Genomic DNA, 24,739 nt, shown 5'->3' with positions numbered 1-24,739 from the left:
CGATATTGATGCGTTTATAAAAATTGTACTAAGAATCATGTAATTTATGCCATTAAATGCAAACAATGTGATCGCGTGTATGTACGGATGTAGCCATCTTTATCTTGACTCGGATAACTTGCAGCAGCGTGATATCACACAACAAAAGTCGTTAAAAAGTCATTGAAAAAACACTGCCTCTGTGTATTTAAAGAGGCTGTGTCACCACATTATAAGTGCCCTATCTTCTACATAATGTGATCGGCGCTGTAATGTAGATAACAGTGGTCCTAGTAATAAAGAGGCTCTGTCACCACATTATAAGTGGCCTATCTTCTACATAATGTGATCAACGCTGTAATGTAGAGAACAGTGGTCCTAGTAATAAAGAGGCTCTGTCACCACATTATAAGTGCCCTATCTTCTACATAATGTGATCGGCACTGTAATGTAGATAATAGTGGTCCTAGTAATAAAGAGGCTCTGTCACCACATTATAAGTGCCCTATCTTCTACATAATGTGATCGGCGCTGTAATGTAGATAACAGTGATCCTAGTAATAAAGAGGCTCTGTCACCACATTATAAGTGCCCTATCTTCTACATGATGTGATCGGCGCTGTAATGTAGATAACAGTGGTCCTAGTAATAAAGAGGCTCTGTCACCACATTATAAGTGCCCTATATTGTACATGATGTGATCGGCGCTGTAATGTGGATAACAGTGATCCTAGTAATAAAGAGGCTCTGTCACCACATTATAAGTGGCCTATAATGTACATGATGTGATCGGCGCTGTAATGTAGATAACAGTGGTCCTAGTAATAAAGAGGCTCTGTCACCACATTATAAGTGGTCTATCTTCTACATGATGTGATCGGCGCTGTAATGTGGATTACAGCAGTGTTTTTTTATTTAGAAAAATGATCATTTTTGATGGAGTTATGACCTATTTTAGCTTTATGCTAATGAGTTTCTCAATGGACAACTGGGCGTGTTTTACTATATGGCCAAGTGGGCATTATAAAGAGAAGTGTATAACGCTGACCAATCAGCGCCCAATCCGCGTCATACACTTCTCTCCATTCATTTACACTGCAGATAGCGATATACTGTATCTATATCGCTATTTGCAGTCACATAAACACACTATAACGCTACTCATGTGTCATGACAATGAATATACATTACCTCCAGCCAGGACGTGACGTGTATTCATTCTCCTGACCATTTCTGTAGCGTCTCTGTGATTTACAGCATAGCAGGGGTAGTCTCGCGAGATTACGCTGTAAACTGTCATTCACAGCGAGATCTCGCTGTGCTGTGCTGTAAATCACAGAGACGTGCAGAGAAGTGGTCAGGAGAATGAATACACATCACGTCCTGGCTGGAGGTAATGTATATTCATGGTCATGACACATGAGTAGCGTTATAGTGTGTTTATGTGACTGCACATAGCGATATAGATATATCGCTATCTGCAGAGTAAATTAATGGGGAGAAGTGTATGACGCTGATTTGTCACTGATTGGTCAGCGTCATACACTCCTCTGTACAACGCCCACTTGGTCATATAGTAAAACACGCCCAGTTGTCCATTGAGAAAGTCATTAGCATAAAGCTAAATAAGGTCATAACTCTGTCAAAAATGATCGTTTTTCTAAATAAAAAAACACTGCTGTAATCTACATTACAGCGCCGATCACATCATGTACAATATAGGGCACTTATAATGTGGTGACAGAGCCTCTTTATTACTAGGACCACTGTAATCCACATTACAGCGCCGATCACATCATGTACAAGATAGGCCACTTATAATGTGGTGACAGAGCCTCTTTATTACTAGGACCACTGTTATCTACATTACAGCGCCGATCACATCACGTACAATATAGGCCACTTATAATGTGGTGACAGAGCCTCTTTATTACTAGGACCACTGTTCTCTACATTACAGCGCCGATCACATTATGTAGAAGATAGGGCACTTATAATGTGGTGACAGAGCCTGTTTATTACTAGGACCACTGTTATCTACATTACAGCGCCGATCACATCATGTACAATATAGGCAACTTATAATGTGGTGACAGAACCTCTTTATTACTAGGACCACTGTTATCTACATTACAGCGCCGATCACATCATGTACAATATAGGCCGCTTATAATGTGGTGACAGAGCCTGTTTAAGGCGTTGAAAGTCAAGATAAAGCCGGCTACATCTGTAGTGCGCACGATTAGAAACTTCAAAACGCGCATTGTAGAACACATTTCAGATACAAAAACAAAAAAACCACTAATGCCTCCCGGTGCAGAAAAACACTTCTTAGAAGCACATAATGGTAATTTTTAAAGCTTATGGGGAAATGTATTAACCTTTCTACGCCAGTTTTCTAAAAGGGGGATCCCCAAAAGTGGGGGGGGTGACAGCAGCTCAACAAATTTATAATAATTTACACCTGGCGTAAACTATAGTGGAAATCTCCGCCTGCTAATAATTGCCCAAAATGTCACTATGTGGAGCGTAGCAAGGTAGAGGCCCATGCCAGGCTCCTCTCCGTCCCCTCTATCGGACAATTAAATAAAAAATGAATGCTCACCTCACCACTCCTCTTCTGGTCCCCTCATGTTCTCTCCGCAGCCTGCGGCTCATACAATGCACTGATGACGTTGAGTGCTGTGTCACATATAAAGGACCTGACGCTGCTCGGTGTCAGTGCATTGTATGGGCAGCAGGGAGCCTTAGGGGATCAAGGGGGAAGAAGAGAAGCAGAGAAACGATTATACTTATTTTTTATTTTACATTATGTCGGATGGGTAGGGGGAATGGATGGAGCATGGCCGCGGTCGCTGCATAACGATTGTGGCACACGAACGGCTGAAAGATGTGACACATTTAATAACTGTATTTCATCTTACTTCAACTTTCTTTATATTAAGACTGGCATATGAAATGCCATCTTAATAAATTCCCCCCAATGTTTTTATGGCCTTGAAGAAGTGAAGAAACCAAAGATGGGTGGAGATTGGAGAAGACACTTCCTGAATAGGGAGGCGTTCTGCAATCTGCAGCTTCATACAAGATTCCCGAAGGCTCTTAATTGGAGGAATGATCTGTTATATGTTTACTTAAGTGGAATAACACGTAATACACAATGTATATATCAACGACATAGCATAACAGTCATTTTCCTCATAATATGCAGTTTGATGACTTTTATGGCGATTTGTTTTTAAAATATTGCATATTTAAATATGGTGCTAAACTCCTGTTAAATAAATAAAGATTCAGCTTCTCCCCTACTTGAGTAGCTGTGCAGCACCTGCACGAACTTGAGAATGTGCCTCTCTGGTCATGTGATCACAGGTCCTGCACACATAACACAACAGCACTACACAAACTATCTATGCAGTTTGGTCACTAGATGGCAGCAAAGCACTAAAATGATATACACATACATGTTTACATAGGCGGCATACATGTTTACATAGGTGGCATACATGTTTACATAGACACATACATGTTTACATAGGCGGCATACATGTTTACATAGGTGGCATACATATTTGCATAGGCGGCATACATGTTTACATAGGCGGCATACATGTTTACATAGACGGCATACATGTTTACATAGGCGGCATACATGTTTACATAGACGGCATACATGTTTACATAGGCGGCATACATGTTTACATAGGCGGCATACATGTTTACATAGGCGGCATACATGTTTACATAGGCGGCATACATGTTTACATAGGCGGCATACATATTTACATAGACGGCATACATGTTTACATAGGCAGCATACATATTTACATAGGCGGCATACATGTTTACATAGGCGGCATACATGTTTACATAGGCGCCATATATGTTTGCATAGGCGGCACACATGTTTACATAGGCGGCATACATGTTTACATAGGCGGCATACATGTTTACATAGACGGCATACATGTTTACATAGGCGCCATATATGTTTGCATAGGCGGCACACATGTTTACATAGGCGGCATACATGTTTACATAGGCAGCATACATGTTTACATAGGCAGCATACATGTTTACATAGGCGCCATATATGTTTGCATAGGCGGCACACATGTTTACATAGGTGGCATACATGTTTACATAGGCGGCATACATGTTTACATAGACGGCATACATGTTTACATAGGTGCCATATATGTTTGCATAGGCGGCACACATGTTTACATAGGCGGCATACATGTTTACATAGGCGGCATACGTGTTTACATAGGCGGCATACATGTTTACATAGGTGCCATATATGTTTGCATAGGCGGCACACATGTTTACATAGGCGGCATACATGTTTACATAGGCAGCATACATGTTTACATAGGCAGCATACATGTTTACATAGGCACCATATATGTTTGCATAGGCGGCACACATGTTTACATAGGCGGCATACATGTTTACATAGGCGGCATACATGTTTACATAGACGGCATACATGTTTACATAGGCGCCATATATGTTTGCATAGGCGGCACACATGTTTACATAGGCGGCATACATGTTTACATAGGCGGCATACGTGTTTACATAGGCGGCATACATGTTTACATAGACGCCATACATGTTTACAAAGGCGGCATACATGTTTACATAGGCGGCATACATGTTTACATAGGCGGCGCGCTTGGTGCTTTAACTTGTAAATAAAAACACAACAATCAAAAGTATCATCAACTATCAATTTATAATCCATGCCCACCTGTGGCGGCTGCTACGCATAGCCTCACCATTGTGGTCGGACAGTCTGAAGGTGACAGTGGAGAGGATTATTTTCACACACTTCTACACTGGTTTGGACTGGTTCACTGGTTTCCCAGTTTGATCGGCTGCTTGTCTCATTTGAATTAAGAACCTCCTGAGCTCAGGACAAGGGGCAAATAACAGAAATAGTCCCAGAAAAAGTATCTCTCCACCTGCAGCAAAATAGACAAAGTGGTTCCCCCCATTCCTCACACTGGCCCCAGATGAAACTGCTATGGCGAAACTCCAGTTGGCGACATGTGGTCAGCAATCCTGTATTTAATAGAAGTTCATGTTCTGCGCTGTGTGACCGAGGCCTAAATCTTTTCATGCATATTTTGAGCTTTTCTCAGATTTTTCAGGGACAGATTATACGATATGTACCAACGTGGTGTTTCCTTCGAGGATTCTTACAACATATAAAAAACACAGGGGTATATGACCTGGACATCCACAGACCCTTCCCCCCTGCCCTTTACTATTGGTTACAACTTGTCAATAAATATGTCCTGCTGTATAACATTTTATATATGAGTAGGAAATGTCCCTACAAATTAGAAAAGATTTGGTCCCGATGGGTTAAGCTGAAAGAAACGGCTATGTAACATGTAGCTCAAATGTGAAGGAAATCATTATCTATCCTTATAACTAAGGCTTCGTTCACATCGGCGTTGGGACTCCGTTTATGGGTTCCGTCTGACCTTTTCGCCAGGGGAACCCATGAACGGACTCCAAACTGAAACCATAGGTTTCCGTTTGCATCACTATTGATTTTAATGGTGACGGATTCGGTGCAAATGGTTTCCATTTGTCACCGTTGTGCAAGGGTTCTGTTATTTTGACGGAATAAATACCGTATTCGACTGTGCTTTTCATTCTGTCAAAACCCTCACACAACGGTGATAAACGGAAACCATTTGCGCCGGATCCGTCACCATTGAAGTCCATGGTGAAGCAAACGGAAACCTATGGTTTCTGTTTGTTTCAGTTTGGATTCTGTTCATGGGTTCCTCTGACGGAAAAGTTCGACCGAACCCCTGAACGGAGCCCTGATGCAGATGTGAACGAAGCCTTAGATGAGGAAATGGACGCCTCTCTGTGTGACTGGTTGGGTTTGTTGGTTCAATACAATTGAATGTGTTATTATTTGCTTTTCATGCTTTGTAGTTTTTCTGTCCGTTTTTTTTTTGGGGCAAAATTATAAATTAAACCTTTGAAAAATGAAAAAACAAATGGCAGGAAAACAGTTACCAATTTTCAGATTACTATTCAGATCACTAAAATTCTAATGCCAATTTAATAAAATGTGGTTGAAATCCACATGTGAACAGACTCTAATTGAAGCTGAAGGATCTCCAGCTCGTCTTGGTGGCCGTACATCTTATTTTTCCTTTTTGTACACAATCCCCCCCAGTACTATATTGTAAAGCTTAGACACTGTTTTCTTATTTTCTCCTGTATGTAGTCTGTTGTATTAGGCAATTGTGTATTTTTTATATGGTTCCCATTAGTGGAATGAAGGGAAAACGTTTCCATAAGGGAGAGATGTGGGAAGGTTTTTCCTGCTTTCCCCTGATGGGATCAGATACACCAGCGATCACACTAACCTGACAATACAAGCACGTGATACAGCCTGGAAGGGAGAACATCAGTATATTGTAAAGGTTTTTGTTTGTTTTTTTAATGTTTTGTGGCCATATAAACCCATTTAAATGTTCCTGGAAAATTCTTTGAAATATGTAGTAAATTTCATTTAGTGTTAAGTACACCGTATTATTAGGGCGCTGTACTACAGCAGTATTGTATTGTATTGTATTGTATTGTATTGCATGGTGCTAATATTGTCTGACACTTAGGGCATGACCACACGTGGCGGATTTCCTCCGCAACTGTCCGCATCAATGCCGCACAGAATCTGCGTTGCAGATTCTGCTGCGGATCTGCACAAAATGTGCAGTAAATTGATGCGGACTAGCTGCTGCGGACTGCGGTAAAAGTACTTCCCTTCTCCCTATCAGTGCAGGATAGAGAGAAGGGACAGCACTTTCCCTAGTGAAAGTCAAAGAAATTCATACTTACCGCCCGTTGTCTTGGTGACGCGTCCCTCCTTCGGCATCCAGCCTGATCTCCCTGGATGACGTGGCAGTCCATGTGACCGCTGCAGCCTGTTATTAGCCTGTGATTGGCTGCAGCCGTCACTTAGACTGAAACGTCATCCTGGGAGGCCGGACTGGAGACAGAAGCAGGGAGTTCTCGGTAAGTATGAACTTCTATTTTTTTACAGATACATGTATATTGGGATCGGTAGTCACTGTCCCGGGTGCAGAAACAGTTACTGCCGATCGCTTAACTCTTTCAGCACCCTGGACAGTGACTATTTACTGACGTCTCCTAGCAACGCTCCCGTCATTACGGGAGCCCCATTGACTTCCTCAGTCTGGCTGTAGACCTAGAAATACATAGGTCCAGCCAGAATGAAGAAATGTCAAGTTAAAAAAGCAAGACGGATCCGCAGCACACATAACATGTGCATGACAGCTGCGGACTTCATTGCGGAATGGAGAAATTCCGCCATGAGTCCGCCACTGCTCCGCAACAGACAGAGCATGCTGCGGACACCAAATTCCGCTCCGCAGCCTATGCTCCGCAGCAGAATTTTACGCCTCGTCTAAACGAACACTTCTAAATTAAAGTGTAAGTCAATGGACAAACGGCTCCGCTGCGGATTAACGCTGCGGAGTGTCCGCAGCGGAATTTAAGTGAAATTCCGCCACGTGTGAACCCAGCCTTATTGTGGCTCCCTGCAGTGTGTTCGGTCCGGGACTTGTACGGACGTAATGTGCTCGTGTGAATCCAGCCTTACTCTCGTCAGACTTTCCTCTATTCAAATTTAATTTCTCTAACGCCAAAAGAGAGAAAATCTCAACATATTCATCACGCCAAATACGATCTCTAACCTCCGTCTTAAGGGAGCCCTCAAAACAAACATTTGGCTAACCGAACCCCATGCAGTTGAACCGCAACAGGAGCGCCAGACCCACCAGCACTCCCAGTGACTTTAGAACCTAGCGCAACAGCCCCAGATACCGAACCGTACCACGTCGCCACAGGAGAAGGAGCAACGGGGACCACAGGTGGTGGGACCTCACGTTGCACCAAAGCCTCTCTAACACCAGCCAGTAATTGAGCCACTACCTGTCCCAAATCAGACACAGTCAAGCTGGGGGCTCCTGACTATGGTGTGAGCAGGGCTCAGGAAGCCTTGACCTCCTAGCTAGTCTTGACTTGGGGATTAGCGGCATATCCCTGAGCACCCCTGATGGTCAGTCTATAACTTAAAGGGAACCCGACACCAGCATTTCACCTATTGAACTTTACTTATCCCTCACTGGCCGCTGCTATCAAAATGTCATTGCCGTTACCCCCTCTCCTAAACTCCTCCTCCGACTGTAAATAACGGTCTGTAAATATCTTGCGCCTTTCATCGTAATAATTCGGTGTCCCGTTGTACGCTCACCCCAGAAGAGGACATCAATGCACAAGTGCGGGATTTTGTGTGCTGGGGGAAGGAGAGGAGCTGTCAATCAAAAGTAAAGAGGCGGGGTAAACTCGGAAAGACTTGAGGAATGAATAGAACTCAAAAACTGAATACTAAAGCTACAGAGCCGACTAAGAAGACAGTTTTAGGTTAAATAGAAATGATATTTCACCCACCACCCCCCCCCCCCCCTGGTATTGCTGGTTTAATCAGTAAAATGCTGGTGACAGGTTCCCTTTAACCTTTACCTAACAATGTCCACCACCCCGGTCCCTTCTGCTCCATGGGAGGCTTCTGTTCTCCCTGAGGTCACCTCAGGAGCAGGACGTAGAAGAATATTTATCACCGCTTAACTGCAGTAACTCTGCTCAATCTTTATTACAACAAGCAATAGACAGACGACAATTACAGAGAGAGAAGAAAACAATGTAATGGTCGGGCACTACAGCGAGGTAGCAGAGTGGAGGGGGTTAGCGGTCAACTACTCAGAAAATGCCTGAGATTACTTCAACAATCGGCAGAGTTGCTGGATTCTGAATATCAGTGAATGTGGCCAAACATTTAGATTTGTACCGGGGAATTTTAGACTTCCAATGTCTAGGCACAACCTAGTCTGAATAAATGGAGGAGAACCTTCTTCTGGAAAGAAATAGATCTGGAGAGAATGGAGCGGAGAGGGCATGTTCAAAGAGAGCATTTATTGCCAACCAAAATGGTGCGATGTGCCTACAATCCCATCAGATGTCAGTAAGCGTACCTACCATTCCCCCACAGCTCCAACATGTCTCCAAATACTCCATGGGTAAAGCCCACGGAGGACCACCAGGACTCCTGAACCAACATGGATGTCAAAGTTTTTCTCGTTTTGCACAATAAAAACACTTTTTAATCTGGTCCCCATGGCAGAATCTGTCTTTCCATCTGGCACCTCCAGCAGACTCCTTTCAGTCTAGTTTGATTTCTTTTACCTCAGAGTTCCTCTTTTTCCCTTTTTTTAATTTCTTCTCTCCCCCTTTTTTTGAACTATTTCTAACAGGGGCTGTGCAGGATTAGACAAATATGGCTGCTTTCTTCCAAAAACAGCACCACACCTATCCACAGGTTGTATCTGGTATTGCAGGTTAGCTCCATTGAAGTGAATGGTAATGAGCTGTAATACCACACACAACCTATGGACAGGTGTGGTGCTGGTTTTTGGAGAAAGCAGACAAGTTATCTTATCCTGGACAACCCTTTGTCATGGATTGTTCTTGTGCGGAGATGCTCCCTGCATTATCCCTTTTCCTTTATGGCCGCTGATATGTTCTATTCAGCTTTATGGCCTCTGTGGTAAGTACACTGCCAGTCAGTAAAGGGTTAACACTTCAGACCACTGTGGGTGACGTCACAATGTATGAGTTGTGCAGTGGTAATAAACTCCTGTAGTAATGATGATGAATGCGCTGATGTCATAAATACAAATGTTTATGACATAAAGAAGATTCCATATTAGAAGGTTTTACTGCCACATTCAGCGCCATATTGGATGGGACTGAGGACCTTGAGCTTGACTTCCCCACCAATGCCGACCTGATGTAATTTGGAGGTTCTAGCAGGGAAACCCTTCACCCCAGACCACTTCTTCATCACAGTGATGCCATCCTCTTCATACGGGTTGTCTGTAGTAGAGGGGGGTTTCCAGCAGGAGATCCCCCTCTATTAGCCGGAGCGGAGACAGGTGCTACAAGGTGGCATCTGGAGGACCCGTCTCATCCGTGGATCACCCATTCATTTTAATGGGTGCCCAGGAAGAGAGACATCCGCCTAGCCAACCAGATCAGCTGATTTATGTGTTTTATGTCGTTCGTTCATTGTATTGTTTTTCCTTGAAAATCTGAGAAAACGTACAAATTCTGTTACAAATGATATTTTGGCACCTTCTAAGCCCAGAGGAAGGGCAATCCTCCAGCCATGGTTTCCCTAGAGGTTTCCCCCACAGGGGGTTTTTCCTTTCCTGCGTGCTGGAGGGTGACTCTTCGTGAGTCGGAGGTTTGCCATTTTGGGTTTGGTCATATAATATAATAAAAGTTTTGACCATTTAACACCCAATTATAATGTTTTGTGTCTTTATTTTGCATTCTTTGGTTTGGTGATTGGGATTCTGGGTCTATCACATATCACAAAATCATAAGGCCGGACATCTACTTCCCACACTGACATAGAATGGAGACAACAAGCGTTGCTGCACAATTAAGTGTACACATCCTTACATTAAGATATTGTATTACGGTCTGTAGCCTTTGGGGGGAATATATTAACCTTTCTACAACAGTTTACTAGCGTAGAAAAATCACAAAATGCACAAATGTTGACATTTTTGGGGGCAAAAAATGGGCGGGGCTTAGCAGAAATGGCCAACAATTTTACTATAATTTATGCCAGTAACTGATGTCAATTATAGCAGAACTCTATATGTATAGTGCGGCCCAGATTTATCTCTGGGGGGCGTAACAAGGCAAAGGTCCGTGCCAGACCCATACCTCCCCCCAATCAGACTGTTTGCCCCCCCAATCAGACAATAAAATACATTTTAAAAATGTACTTACCTCACCACTCCGATTCTCCCTCCCGGATTCCCTCAGGCTCTTACAGCAGGCCGCAGCACGTAGAAAGTACTGATGACAGGCCGCAGCATGTAGAGAGTACTGATGACAGGCCGCGTTGCAGCTAAAAGATGCGACACATTTATTAAGAGTCGTTCGCCTGTTAATAAATGTGCTGCATCTTACTCCAGCAAACTGTTTAACCCCTTCGCACTCAGCGACGTACTATTCCGTCGCACTAACCAATACGTTCGCGCTCAGCGATGGAATAGTACGTCGCGGGAGTAACGGCCATTTCGGCAGTCCTCCCAACAAATACAGGAGCTGTGACAGCTGCTGTCTCGTACAGCAGTTGCCGCAGCTCCTACAGCGGGGACCGATCGCTGTGTCCCCGCTGATTAACCCCTGAAAAGCCCTGTTCAATAGTGATCACGGCAGGCCGCGTTGCAGCTAAAAGATGCGACACATTTATTAAGAGTCGTTCGCCTGTTAATAAATGTGTTGCATCTTACTCCAGCAAACTGTTTAATAGGACTGGTGTATGAAACGCCAGTATTAAAGGGAATGTGTCGCTAGAAATTATTATATATTTTTTTTCAGTTAAACAGTTAGTATATAAATGATTACACATTGTTTTAATTTTCTAATTTTTTTCACAATTCAGGAAATATTATAAATTAGATTCTAATTTATAAAATTTCTATGTGCTGGTCACTAGAGGGAGCAAATCCCAAAATTGCAGCATTGGCATGTGGTAAAGCAACCTCATTACCTTATGCTGCAAATTTGGAGTAGACACACTCGCTCTGCCCCAGCACACACCAGTAAACATACCTACCAACTTTCAAGTATCTAATCTAAGTAGTCTCTGCCCACACATAACCGGTTCAGCCCACTCAGTATTATTTTCCCATAGGACCCCCACACAGTGTAATGACAAATAGCTGCCCCCATACAGTTTAATGCCACCTTAGCTGCCTCTAGTACCAGTGCGCTGATATAAAGCGCCAGTGCCCATATAGATAGTGTCACACACAGTGCCCATGTAGATGGTGCCACACACCCCAGGGATTCCATTCCAGGAGGAGCCCCTGCTGTCACTGTCCATATATGGACAGTGATGTAAGGCATTCCCTATAGGAGCAGAATCCCTGTCCAGAGCGTCGGCCACGCTGTGGCCAGGGATCGCACTCCAAGAGGAGACCTTGATGTAATTGTACATAGATGGACAGTGATGACAGGGGTTCCGCCTAGGAGCGGAATCCCCGCCCAGACCATCGGCAATGCTCTGGCAGTGGATTCCGCTCCAGGAGTAGTCCCTGACGTCAATGTCCATATATGGATAGTGAAACAAGGGGCTCTGCACTTAAAGTAGCTCTGTGCCCGGGAATTCCTCGACGAGTAGTACTAATACTGATGCAGGGAGCTGACTATCCCTTACATTAGCATTGGATTCAACTGTATCTGCATCCTGAGGACGCAGATACAGTTGACACCAAGACATACCACCGGCCGCTTGGGACAGCGTAACACCGCCCGGAATCCTGGACTGTCCCGCTGTATCCGGGATGGTTAGGAGGTATGCCGTAAATAGGACCATGCACATGCGCAGATTCCACAGTAAATGCTTGTTCATGAGCCTGCAAAGGAGGAGCTGCTCAGTTTGCCATTAGGGTGATGACTGACGGATAAGTCCTCGTTCACATCTGCACTATTGTCTCTGGTAAAATCACGGCCCACCGCCTGACGGCAAGCCAATGGAACCCACTAAAGTCAATGGGTTCTGTCGGCAGGTGGCGGTGTCCGTTGTGTGACAGAACCGTTGCTTCCGTTATTCCTTTGTTCTGCACCACTGACGGAGCAAAACAACGAAACACACCAACGCAGGTGTGAACAGGGCCTTAGAGAGATAACTGAATACAGCAGCTGCCCATAAACTGAAATACACTGCAGGTACAGAAGACAAATGGTAGACCAATTAGAAATGTGATTTATTTAGTAAAATACATACAAGGCAATTTAAAAAAAAACAGTGCAAAGGTGTACATAGCCTTTAAGCAATCAGGAGGCATATTTTCAGATTCTGCTGGACTTCTCCCATATACCGGCATTTCAGGCATCCTATTGGTCCACAGTATCCTCAATGCCCACCCCATTTACTTCTTGTTTAGCCACAATGCCCGCACGCCACAGCAAGCTGACAGTGCCCACCCTAATGGTATATACAGGGGTGATGGAGATTTTATACCGAGATAATGGTGTGCTGGTACATACACTGATAATGGTGGTTATATATGGTGATGATGGCTTGTGTATACAGGGATGATGGGAGTCCCTTATATAACCCCCATATTCCCTGTATATTACCCCCAAAAGGAGAGATGAGCAGCACATCGCAGTCCAAAACTCATGGAAACTATTTTATGTTTCACCCATCCCACCCATCGCTGGATGTGGGAATACTAGGACACATGACTAATATGATAATATTTTAATATAGAATTGTACATCCTAGTATAAGAGCTAAAGAAAATTAGCTTATGAGGTTTAGAGTTAGTTATATGTCGAAATTTTCATCTAAGGTATGCGCACCGTGACGGGCGGTAGTCATGTAGACTGAACGCTTCCATGATTTGAATAAGCTGTGACGTGGCACATTGGGTCACGTGAACGTGGTATCTGGGTTACATCAACACTTTCATGATGTATCTTGTGGTTCGCGCTTGGGCATTGGAGATGAAGAAGACTGGAAGTCAACATGGCGTTCTGGGCCGGATGAAGAAGAAAAGAGAACATGAACGACTCCAATCTGAGAAGATGTCACCTGCCAGTCACTGAATTTCACTGCACTGTATTCACTTATATGGTGTGCAGAATGCCTGTGTAGGACTGATATCTGTCACAATATGGTGGGAATATTGGTCTTTGTCTTACTACACAAGTTTTTAGTACACAATTAAGAGTGTTCACATTATTTCTATATAGTTGAAGGGTAGACCCCCAATAATTATTTCCTTTGGTGGGTCCAAGGTATCTCAGTCAGACACTGAGTGTACAAATCCTTGCAGTAAGATATTGTATTACTGTCTGTAGCCTTAGAGGATAATTTATTAACCTTGCTAAGCCGCTTATCTGGCATAGAAAAGTCCCAAACGTGCGGGATAGTTTTGGGCAGTTTATGCTGCCTTTGGCACTTTTTGAAAATTGTGTGGCGCTTTGCGGAAAGGGCCGACAATTTTACTATCATTAACGCCAGTAACGGGCGTAATGTAAAGCAGAAATCAACGCCAGCTCCGAGCTAGTGTACAATTTTACATTGAGTGTGCAACAAAAGGCCTAATCCAGACCCTGTATCTCCCCCACTAATCAGACAGTCTTGTGCCACAAGACATGTGTTTTGCTCACCCCCAAAAAAAATTAAAAATATATATATATATATCTGAGACAGCGTATCTATAAGGGTATATTCACACTCTGTGTTTTCAGGTGTATTTCGGGGCATAAACGCCTTCAAATACGCCTGAAAAATCGGTAGCCCAATGCCTACAAACATCTGCCTATTGTATTTTAAAACGGCACGTAAAAACAAGGAGCATGTCACTTCTTGAGCCGTTTTTGGAGATGTTTTTCATTGTGTCAATGGAAAAACAGCTCCAAAAACATCTAGAAAAAAACACCTCAAAAAACGTTTCCAGCTTCAAAAACGGCTGTAAATCAAAGGCTGTGTTCTCTGAAAACAGCTCAGTAATCTTCAGCCATTTTTGACTTTGCGTGTGATCCCTAAGACTATGACACCTGATAGCTCTGCTACTTGATAGGAGACAGCGGCTCAGCAGACAGTATCACATATAATATGCTTAGATACAACGGCTCAGCAGACAGTATCACATATAATATGCTTAGATACAACGGCTTAGCAGACAGTATCACATATAATATGCTTAGATACAACGGCTTAGCAGACAGTATCACACATGCTAGGCCCAATTAGAAGGTTAATGGTGAAAAAATGTCTTATGGTGTTTTTCGATAAAGGTCACTTGAACTGGTATCATTTAAACAGTTAACCGATGAATGGCGCTGTTTATGTGGAATTTACCCTGCGGCCTAATGTACCATATAATGTATTAAAAATTTTAAAAAAACTACATTTTGTGGGGTGAATTGAAAAAAACCCTGTAATTCCGCCATTTCTGTTTTGATTTTACAGTGATCATCGGGCGGCATGAATTGCATGATAACTTGATTCTGCGGGTCGTTACGATTATGGCGATACCAAATTTATATAGTTTTATTTTTTAACAAAATAATTTGTTTTTGTGACGCTGCATTCGAAGATGAACTGCATAGTTTTTCAATGCAACTACACTTCATAGGGCTAGAAGGGGTTAAAACCCACTCTCTGAAGCCCCCCTTCAAGATACATTTCAACTAATCTGGTCCCCAGGGCAGAAATCTGTCTTTCCATCTGGCACCTCCAGCAGACTCCTTTCAGTCTAGTTTGATTTCTTTTAGCTCAGAGTTCCTCATTTCCCCTTTTTTTAATTTCTTCTCTCCCCCTTTTTTTTTTCTATTTCTAACAGGGGCTGTGCAGGATTATAAAAATATGGCTGCTTTCTTCCAAAAACAGCACCACACCTATCCACAGGTTGTATCTGGTATTGCAGGTTTGCTCCATTGAAGTGAATGGTAATGAGCTGTAGTACCACACACAACCTATGGACAGGTGTGGTGCTGGTTTTTGGAGAAAGCAGACAAGTTATCTCATCCTGGAGAACTCTTTGTCATGGATTGTTCTTGTGCGGAGATGCTCTCTGCATTATCCCTTTTCCTTTATGGCCGCTGATATGTTCTATTCAGCTTTATGGCCTCTGTGGTAAGTACACTGCCAGTCAGTAAAGGGTTAACACTTCAGACCACTGTGGGTGACGTCACAATGTATGAGTTGTGCAGTGGTAATAAACTCCTGTAGTAATGATGATGAATGCGCTGATGTCATAAACACAAATGTTTATGACATAAAGAAGATTCCATATTAGAAGGTTTTACTGCCACGTTCAGCGCCATATTGGATGGGACTGAGGACCTTGAGCTTGACTTCCCCACCAATGCCGACCTGATGTAATTTGTAGGTTCTAGCAGGGAAACCCTTCACCCCAGACCACTTCTTCATCACAGTGATGTCATCCTCTTCATACGGGTTGTCTGTAGTAGAGGGGGGTTTCCAGCAGGAGATCCCCCCCTATTAGCCAGAGCGGAGACAGGTGCTACAAGGAGGCATCTGGAGGACCCCTCTGGAGGACCCGTCTCAACCGAGCATCGCCCATTCATTTTAATAGGTGCCCAGGAAGAGAGACATCCGCCTAGCCAACCAGATCAGCCGATTTATGTGTTTTATGTCGTTCGTTCATTGTAATGTCTTTCTTTGAAAATCTGAGAAAACGTACAAATTCTGTTACAAATGATATTTTGGCACCTTCTAAGCCCAGAGGAAGGGCAATCCTCCAGCCATGGTTTCCCTACAGGTTTCCCCACAGGGGGGTTTTCCTTTCCTGCGTGCTGGAGGGTGACTCTTCGTGAGTCGGAGGTTTGCCATTTTGGGTTTGGTCATATAATATAATAAAAGTTTTGACCATTTAACACCCAATTATAATGTTTTGTGTCTTTATTTTGCATTCTTTGGTTTGGTGATTGGGATTCTGGGTCTATCACATATCACAAAATCATAAGGCCGGACATCTATTTCCCACACTGACATAGAATGGAGACAACAAGCGTTGCTGCACAATTAAGTGTACACATCCTTACATTAAGATATTGTATTACGGTCTGTAGCCTTTGGGGGGAATATATTAACCTTTCTACAACAGTTTACTAGCGTAGAAAATTCACAAAATGCGCAAATGTAAACATTTTTGGGGCCAAAATATGAGCGGGGCTTAGCAGAAATGGCCAACAATTTTACTATAATTTACGCCAGTAACTGATGTAAATTATAGCAGAAATCTATATGTATAGTGCGGCCCAGATTTATCTCTGGGGGGCGTAACAAGGCAAAGCTCCGTGCCAGACCCATACCTCCCCCCCCCCAATCAGACTGTTTGCCCCCCCCAATCAGACAATAAAATACATTTTAAAAATGTACTTTAAATGTACAGCAGGCCGCAGCACGTGGAAAGTACTGATGACAGGCCGCAGCACGTAGAAAGTACTGATGACAGGCCGCAGCACATAGAAAGTACTGATGACAGGCCGCGTTGCAGCTAAAAGATGCGACACATTTATTAAGAGTCATTCTTTCGCCTGTTAATAAATGTGTTGCATCTTACTCCAGCAAACTGTTTAATAGGACTGGTGTATGAAACCCCAGTATTAAAGGGAATGTGTCGCTAGAAATTATATATATTTTTTTTCCAGTTAAACAGTTAGTATATAAATGATTACACATTGTTTTAATTTTTTCAATTTTTTTCAAAAGTCAGGAAATATTATAAATTAGATTCTAATTTATAACATTTCCATGTGCTGGTCACTAGAGGGAGCAATTCCCAAAATTGCAGCATTGGCATGTGGTAAAGCAACCTCATTGCCTTATGCTGCAAATGTGAAGTAGACACACTCGCTCTGCCCCAGCACACACCAGTAAACATACCTACCAACTTTCAAGTATCTAATCTAAGTAATCTCCGCCCACACATACCCGGTTCAGCCCACTCAGTATTATGTTCACATAGGACCCCCCCACACAGTATAATGACAAATAGCTGTCCCCATACAGTTTAATGCCCCCTTAGCTACCCCTAGTACCAGTGCACACATATAAAGCGCCAGTGCCCATATAGATAGTGTCACACACAGTGCCCATGTAGATGGTGCCACCCCCCGCCCCCAGGGATTCCACTCCAGGAGGAGCTCCTTCTGTCACGGTCCATATATGGACAGTGATGTAAGGCATTCCCTATGGGAGCAGAATCCCTGTCCAGAGCGTCGGCCATGCTGACAGGAGTCCTTGATGTAATTGTACATATATGGACATTGACGTCAGGGGTTCCGCCTAGGAGCGGAATCCCCGGCCAGACCATCGGCAATGCAAAGGCAGTGGATTCCGCTGCAGGAGTAGTCCCCGACGTCAATGTTCATATATGGATAGTGAGACAAGGGGCTCCGCACTTAAAGTAGCGTTGTGCCCGGGAATTCCTCGGCGAGTGGTACTAATACTGAAGCAGGGAGCTGATGATCCCTTACATTGGCATTGGATTCAACTGTATCTGCATCCTGAGGACGCAGATACAGTTGACACCAAGACATACCACCGGCCGCTTGGGATAGCATAACACCGCCCAGAATCCTGGGCTGTCCCGCTGTATCCGGGACGGTTAGGAGGTATGCAGTAAATAGGACCATGCACATGCGCAGATTCCACAGTAAATGCTTGTTCATGAGCCTGCAAAGGAGGAGCTGCTCAGTTTGCCATTAGGGTGATGACTGACGGATAAGGCCTCGTTCACATCTGCACTATTGTCTCTGGTAAAATCACGGCCCCCCGCCTGACGGAAAGCCAATGGAACTTACTAAAGTCAATGGGTTCCGTCGACAGGTGGAGGTGTCCGTTGTGCGACAGAACCGTTGCTTCCGTTATTCCTTTTTTCTGCACCACTGACGGAGCAGAACAACGAAACAAACACACCAACGCAGGTGTAAAACAGGGCCTTAGAGAGATAACTGAATACAGCAGCTGGCCATAAATTGAAATATACTGCAGGTACAGAAGACAAATGGTAGACCAATTAGAAATGTGATTTATTTAGCAAAATACATACAAGGCAATTAAAAAAAAAACCAGTGCAAATGTTAAGGCTCTGCCAGGCTCAGCTTCTGTATCTACGCCCATAGGTAATCAGTCTGCACCTGCTTCTATGTCTGTGAGACTGACTCCATCTTCCACCACTCAGGATGGCAGGCTTAGGAGTGGGAGAGCCTATCACAGCCTGGCCAGACGGAGCTAGCTCCCGCCCTCTGTCTATTAATACCTGCCTTTTTCTGTTCCTCCTTGCTTGTGATTCTTCTCGTGTGGTTTCCTGGCCCTGCTGCAGCTTCTGAACTATTTGAGCCTGCTTCATACTGACCTTGACTTACTGACTACTCTCCTGCTCTGCGTTTGGTACCTCGTACACTCTTGGTTTGACTCGGCTTGTTCACTACTCTCCTGCTCAGCGTTTGGTACCTCGTACACTCCTGCTTTGACTCGGCTCGTTCACCACTCTTGTTGCTCACGGTGTTTCCATGGGCAACTGCCCCTACCTCCCCCTTTTTCTTTTGTGTGCCCTTGTCTGTTTGTCTGTCGTGCACTTACTGAGCGTAGGGACCGTCACCCAGTTGTACCCCGTCGCCTAGGGCGGGTCGTTGCAAGTAGGCAGGGACTGAGTGGTGGGTAGATTAGGGCTCACTTGTCTGTTTCCCTACCCCCATCATTACATAATCACAAGCCCATATACCTAGGCTACCCTGGTCCCTCACACTACTATGGACCCCCTTGAGACCCTGGCTCAGCAAATGCAGGGTCTCTCTCTACAGGTCCAGGCCCTGGCTCAGAGGGTCAACCAGCCTGACGCTACTATGGTAGTGCCCCTCACCTCACCTCTTGAACCCCACCTCAAGTTGCCTGACCGGTTCTCAGGGGACCGGAGGACTTTTCTCTCCTTTCAGGAGAATTGTAGGCTCTACTTTCGCTTAAAGCCTCACTCCTCAGGTTCTGAGAGCCAGCGGGTGGGTATAATTATGTCCCGGCTCCAGGAAGGGCCCCAAGAATGGGCCTTCTCCTTGGCTCCTGACGCCCCTGAACTTTCCTCCGTTGATCTTTTCTTTTCTGCTCTCGGACTCATTTATGACGAGACTGACAGGACTGCCTTTGCCGAGAGTCAGCTGGTGACCTTACGTCAGGGTAAGAGACCTGTTGAGGAGTATTGTTCTGACTTTAGGAAGTGGTGCGTAGCTTCTCGGTGGAATGACCCTGCCTTAAGGTGCCAGTTTAGGTTGGGTCTGTCGAACGCCCTGAAAGACCTGCTAGTTAGCTATCCCTCTTCTGACTCCCTAGACCAGGTTATGGCTTTAGCGGTACGACTTGACCGATGTCTCAGGGAACGACAACTTGAACGTTTTTGTGTTTTCCCCTCTGACTCCCCCATGATGCCTCCCGAGGTCCCGTTGCTTCGCTCTTCCACGGAAGACTCGGAGATACCTATGCAACTCGGGGCCTCTGTGTCCCCCCGACAACGTAGAGAGTTCCGCAGGAAGAATGGTCTCTGCTTCTATTGTGGGGATGACAAGCATCAAGTGAACACCTGTCCTAGGCGTAAGAATAAGCAGCCGGAAAACTTCCGCGCCTAAGTGATCATCGGGGAGGTCACTTGGGCGCACAGGTATTTCCCGTAAATATGAAACGTAATAAAATCTTGCTTCCCTTTCAGGTCTGTTTTGGTGGTAGGTCTGCTACCGGCAGTGCCTTCGTGGATTCAGGGTCTTCTGCTAATATCATGTCTGTGGAATTTTCTATGTCTCTAGCTATGCCTTTGATTGATTTGCCTAAACCTGTCCCGGTAGTGGGTATCGACTCCACTCCTCTTGCTAATGGTTATTTTACACAGCATACCCCTGTTTTTGAACTCCTTGTGGGCTCCATGCATTTGGAGCAGTGCTCTATACTGGTGATGCAGGGATTATCGTCCGATTTGGTTATTGACCTTCCCTGGTTGCAGATGCATAATCCCACGTTTTATCTGGAATATTGGGGATCTTACCAAATGGGGTAATGAATGCTTGACGTAATGTTTTTCTGTTAATTCTATTTCCCCCCCTGAGGAGGTGAACAGGACTTCGCTGATGTTTTCTCTAAGGAGGCCTCCGAAGTGTTTCCTCCTCATTGAGAATACGATTGCGCTATCGATTTGGTACCAGGAGCTAAGCTCCCTAAGGGTAGAATATTTAATCTCTCTTGTCCCGAACGTGAGCCATGAGAGAGTATATCTTTTACTGAACTCACAAAATGGCTCTGAGGAAATCCCGGTTCGGGATGAAACATGTCAGCTGATCAATTAGTCTACACCTGGCAGGTAGTGACGTCAACCTTGCCTCGTCTTGCAGTCTCCAGTGTTGCCAGAAAAAACCAACGTGGATACCAGCATATTACGATACCGACTCTCCAATGAGGAGTGTGTTCCATTGCTATAATTTGCTCACCTTGGGTGAAACCTCGGCTGCCCCCGAGTATAGGAAGATCCAAGCTATTCAACATAAGGATTGACCGTGGATGGAGTGGATATAAGGAGAACCTTCCATGTGGGAATTGTGATCTGCCAATGATGAGATTGAAGGGGTGAAAAACGCGATTGATATATTTTTTTAAAATCTGCCTTAACTCTACAATTGCTCCAGGAGGAGGAACATAGTGAAAAAGAGTGAACTTTCAGTCCACCTTGAGTTGCGAGATCAACATAAAGATGAGTATTCAACTCTTTATCTATATTTGCATGGCTATTACATAAGAGGAACTGCTCCTGTTGGTTTCGGACCAAAATTCTAAAAGAAGGAGGAAAAAGCAAAAAATGCAAGTGTGAACTGAGACCAATGGTGTCTGAATAAAAATTTAACGTGGATACCAGCATAGCAGGATTCCGACTCTTAAATGTAGGAGCGTGCTCCATTGCTTAAATTTGCTCACCTTTGGGTGAAATCTCGGCTGCCCCCGAGTATAGGAAGATTTAAAGATGAATATTTAACTCCTTATATACAATTGCATTGCTATCACACAAGAGGAACTGTTTCTGTTGGTTTCGGACCAAAATTAGAAAAGGAGTAAAAAGAAAAAAGCGCAAGTGTGAACGGAGACCAATGGTGTCTGGATAAAAAAAATCTTCAGAACCGGTTCTTATAGCTAATCTCTTATATGGGTCTGATTTTGGCTTATGTATAGAACACCTATTACCTAGATATCTCATCATGACATGTCATTGTGTTTAGAGGGGGATAAATTAATGGAAGTAATGTTATAAAAGTCTGTGTTGGTATCCTGGCCAGGAGACATTTTTTTTTTTTTATTTTTTTTTTTTAATTATGTACATCTAGTTTGAAACAAATGTGTTTTCTCAAACCCTTTTCTTTTCCTATAAAAAATCTTTGTATTATGGATAAAAGAGGAAAGTGATATATTTATATATGAAAAATCTTTAAAATATATTTTTATATGGAATTTAATAAAAATGTATATAAAATTATTCTTATCCCAAAGAGTGCCTGGTATGTTTTGGAAAATATTTTTTTTTTTTTTTTTTCTTTTTATATCCAGGAATGCCTGGCCAAGGGTTACATTCGCCCCTCTACTTCTCCGGTAGGTGCTAGCTTCTTCTTCGTGGGGAAGAAGGATGGTGGTCTTAAGCCATGCATTGACTACCGTATCTTGAATAAGGTCACTTTAAGGAACCAGTATCCCCTTCCTTTGATTCCTGATGTTAGGGATCTGCCAGGTACTTCATCTAGCTATACTCCTGGGATTAATCAATCCACACCTGAGGCCAGACCTGTTCGACTGACACCATCTCCCACCAACCAGGGTGGCAGGCTCAGGAGTGGGAGAGCCTATCGCGGCCTGGTCTGTCGGAGTTAGCTCCGCCCCCTGCCCTTTATTACCTGCCCTGTGCTCTCCCTCAGTGCTTGTAATTCTTTTGGATTCCTGGCCCCACTGCTGCTTGCTCCAGCCTGCTTCTGCCGTGCTTCTGCCTTGCTGCAGTTCTGCTTGACCTGCTTGCTTTGCCCCTGGCTTGCTTCTGTCTCCGTGCCCGCTCGGGTGTACTCACTTCGTCCTGGTCCTGACTGTTCGTTCGCCGCCCCGTTTCCTCGTGGCGTTCCGTGGCTACTGCCCCTTCCCTTGCGTGTTCCCTGTTTGTCTTCCTGTGCACTTAGCCAGCGTAGGGACCGCCGCCCAGTTGTACCTCGTCGCCTAGGGCGGGTCGTTGCAAGTAGGCAGGGACAGGGCGGTGGGTAGATTAGGGCTCACTTTCCCTTCACCTCCTTCCTGCCATTACATAATTACAAGCCCTTACCTAGTCTACCATTTCTCCTACGCTGACGCTATCATGGACCCCCTTGAGACCCTGACCCAGCAGATGCAGGGCCTCTCCCTACAGGTCCAGGCCCTGGCCCAAAGGGTCAATCAGGGTGACGCTGCTTTAGTAGTACCCCTCACCTCACCTCTAGAACCTGACCTCAAGCTACCTGACCGGTTTTCAGGGGACCGTAAGACGTTTCTCTCCTTCCGGGAGAGTTGCAGACTGTATTTCCGCCTAAAGCCCCACTCCTCTGGTTCCGAGAACCAGCGGGTGGGTATCATCATATCCCGACTCCAGGAAGGGCCCCAAGAGTGGGCCTTCTCCTTGGCTCCTGACGCCCCTGAACTTTCCTCTGTTGATCGTTTTTTCTCTGCCCTCGGACTCATTTACGACGAGACTGACAGGACTGCTTTAGCCGAGAGTCAGCTGGTGACCTTACGTCAGGGTAGGAGACCGGTTGAGGAATACTGTTCGGATTTTAGGAAGTGGTGCGTAGCTTCTCAGTGGAACGATCCGGCCCTAAGGTGCCAGTTTAGGTTAGGATTATCTGACGCCCTGAAGGATCTGCTGGTTAGCTACCCCTCGCCTGACTCCCTTGACCAGGTTATGGCCCTAGCAGTACGACTTGACCGACGTCTCAGGGAACGTCAGCTAGAACGCTTCAGTGTGCTCCCCTCTGACTTTTCTGCGATTCCCCCCGAGGTCCCGTCTCCTCGCCCCTCCACGGAGGACTCGGAGGTACCTATGCAACTCGGGGCCTCCATGTCCCCTCGACAACGTAGGGAGTTTCGCAGAATGAATGGTCTCTGCTTCTACTGTGGGGACGACAAGCATCTACTGAACACCTGTCCCAGGCGCAAGAATAAGAAGCCGGAAAACTTCCGCGCCTAAGTGATCATCGGGGAGGTCACTTGGGCGCACAGGTATTTCCCGTTAATGTGAAACGCAATAAAATTTTGCTTCCCTTTCAGGTCTCGTTTGCTGGCCGGTCTGCCACGGGCAGTGCTTTCGTGGATTCTGGCTCATCTGCTAATATCATGTCTGTGGAATTTGCTATGTCTCTAAAGATGCCTTGTATTGATTTACCTTATCCTATCCCTGTAGTAGGAATCGACTCAACCCCCCTTGCTAATGGTTATTTTACTCAGCATACTCCTGTTTTTGAACTCCTGGTTGGCTCCATGCATTTGGAGCAGTGCTCTGTACTGGTGATGCAGGGATTATCGTCTGATCTGGTTTTAGGCCTTCCCTGGTTGCAGTTGCATAATCCCACATTTGATTGGAATACTGGGGATCTCACTAAATGGGGTAATGAATGTCTTATGTCATGTCTTTCTGTTAACTCTATTTCTCCCCGGGAGGAGGTAAACACGCTTCCTGAGTTTATTCAGGACTTCGCCGATGTGTTTTCTAAGGAGGCCTCCGAGGTGTTGCCCCCCCATAGAGATTACGATTGCGCTATCGATTTGGTGCCTGGTGCCAAGCTTCCTAAGGGTAGGATATTTAATCTTTCATGTCCTGAACGTGAAGCGATGAGGGTGTATATCCAAGAATGCCTGGCCAAGGGTTTCATTCGCCCCTCGACTTCTCCTGTAGGTGCTGGCTTCTTCTTCGTGGGGAAGAAGGATGGTGGTCTTAGGCCGTGCATTGATTATCGTAACCTGAATAAGGTCACCGTAAGGAACCAGTACCCACTTCCTTTGATTCCGGATCTTTTTAATCAGGTTCAGGGAGCCCAATGG

The sequence above is a fragment of the Rhinoderma darwinii genome (assembly GCF_050947455.1).
Source record: "Rhinoderma darwinii isolate aRhiDar2 chromosome 11 unlocalized genomic scaffold, aRhiDar2.hap1 SUPER_11_unloc_8, whole genome shotgun sequence".
NCBI classification, from domain to species: domain Eukaryota; kingdom Metazoa; phylum Chordata; class Amphibia; order Anura; family Rhinodermatidae; genus Rhinoderma; species Rhinoderma darwinii.
This window is presented reverse-complemented; position numbering follows the sequence as displayed.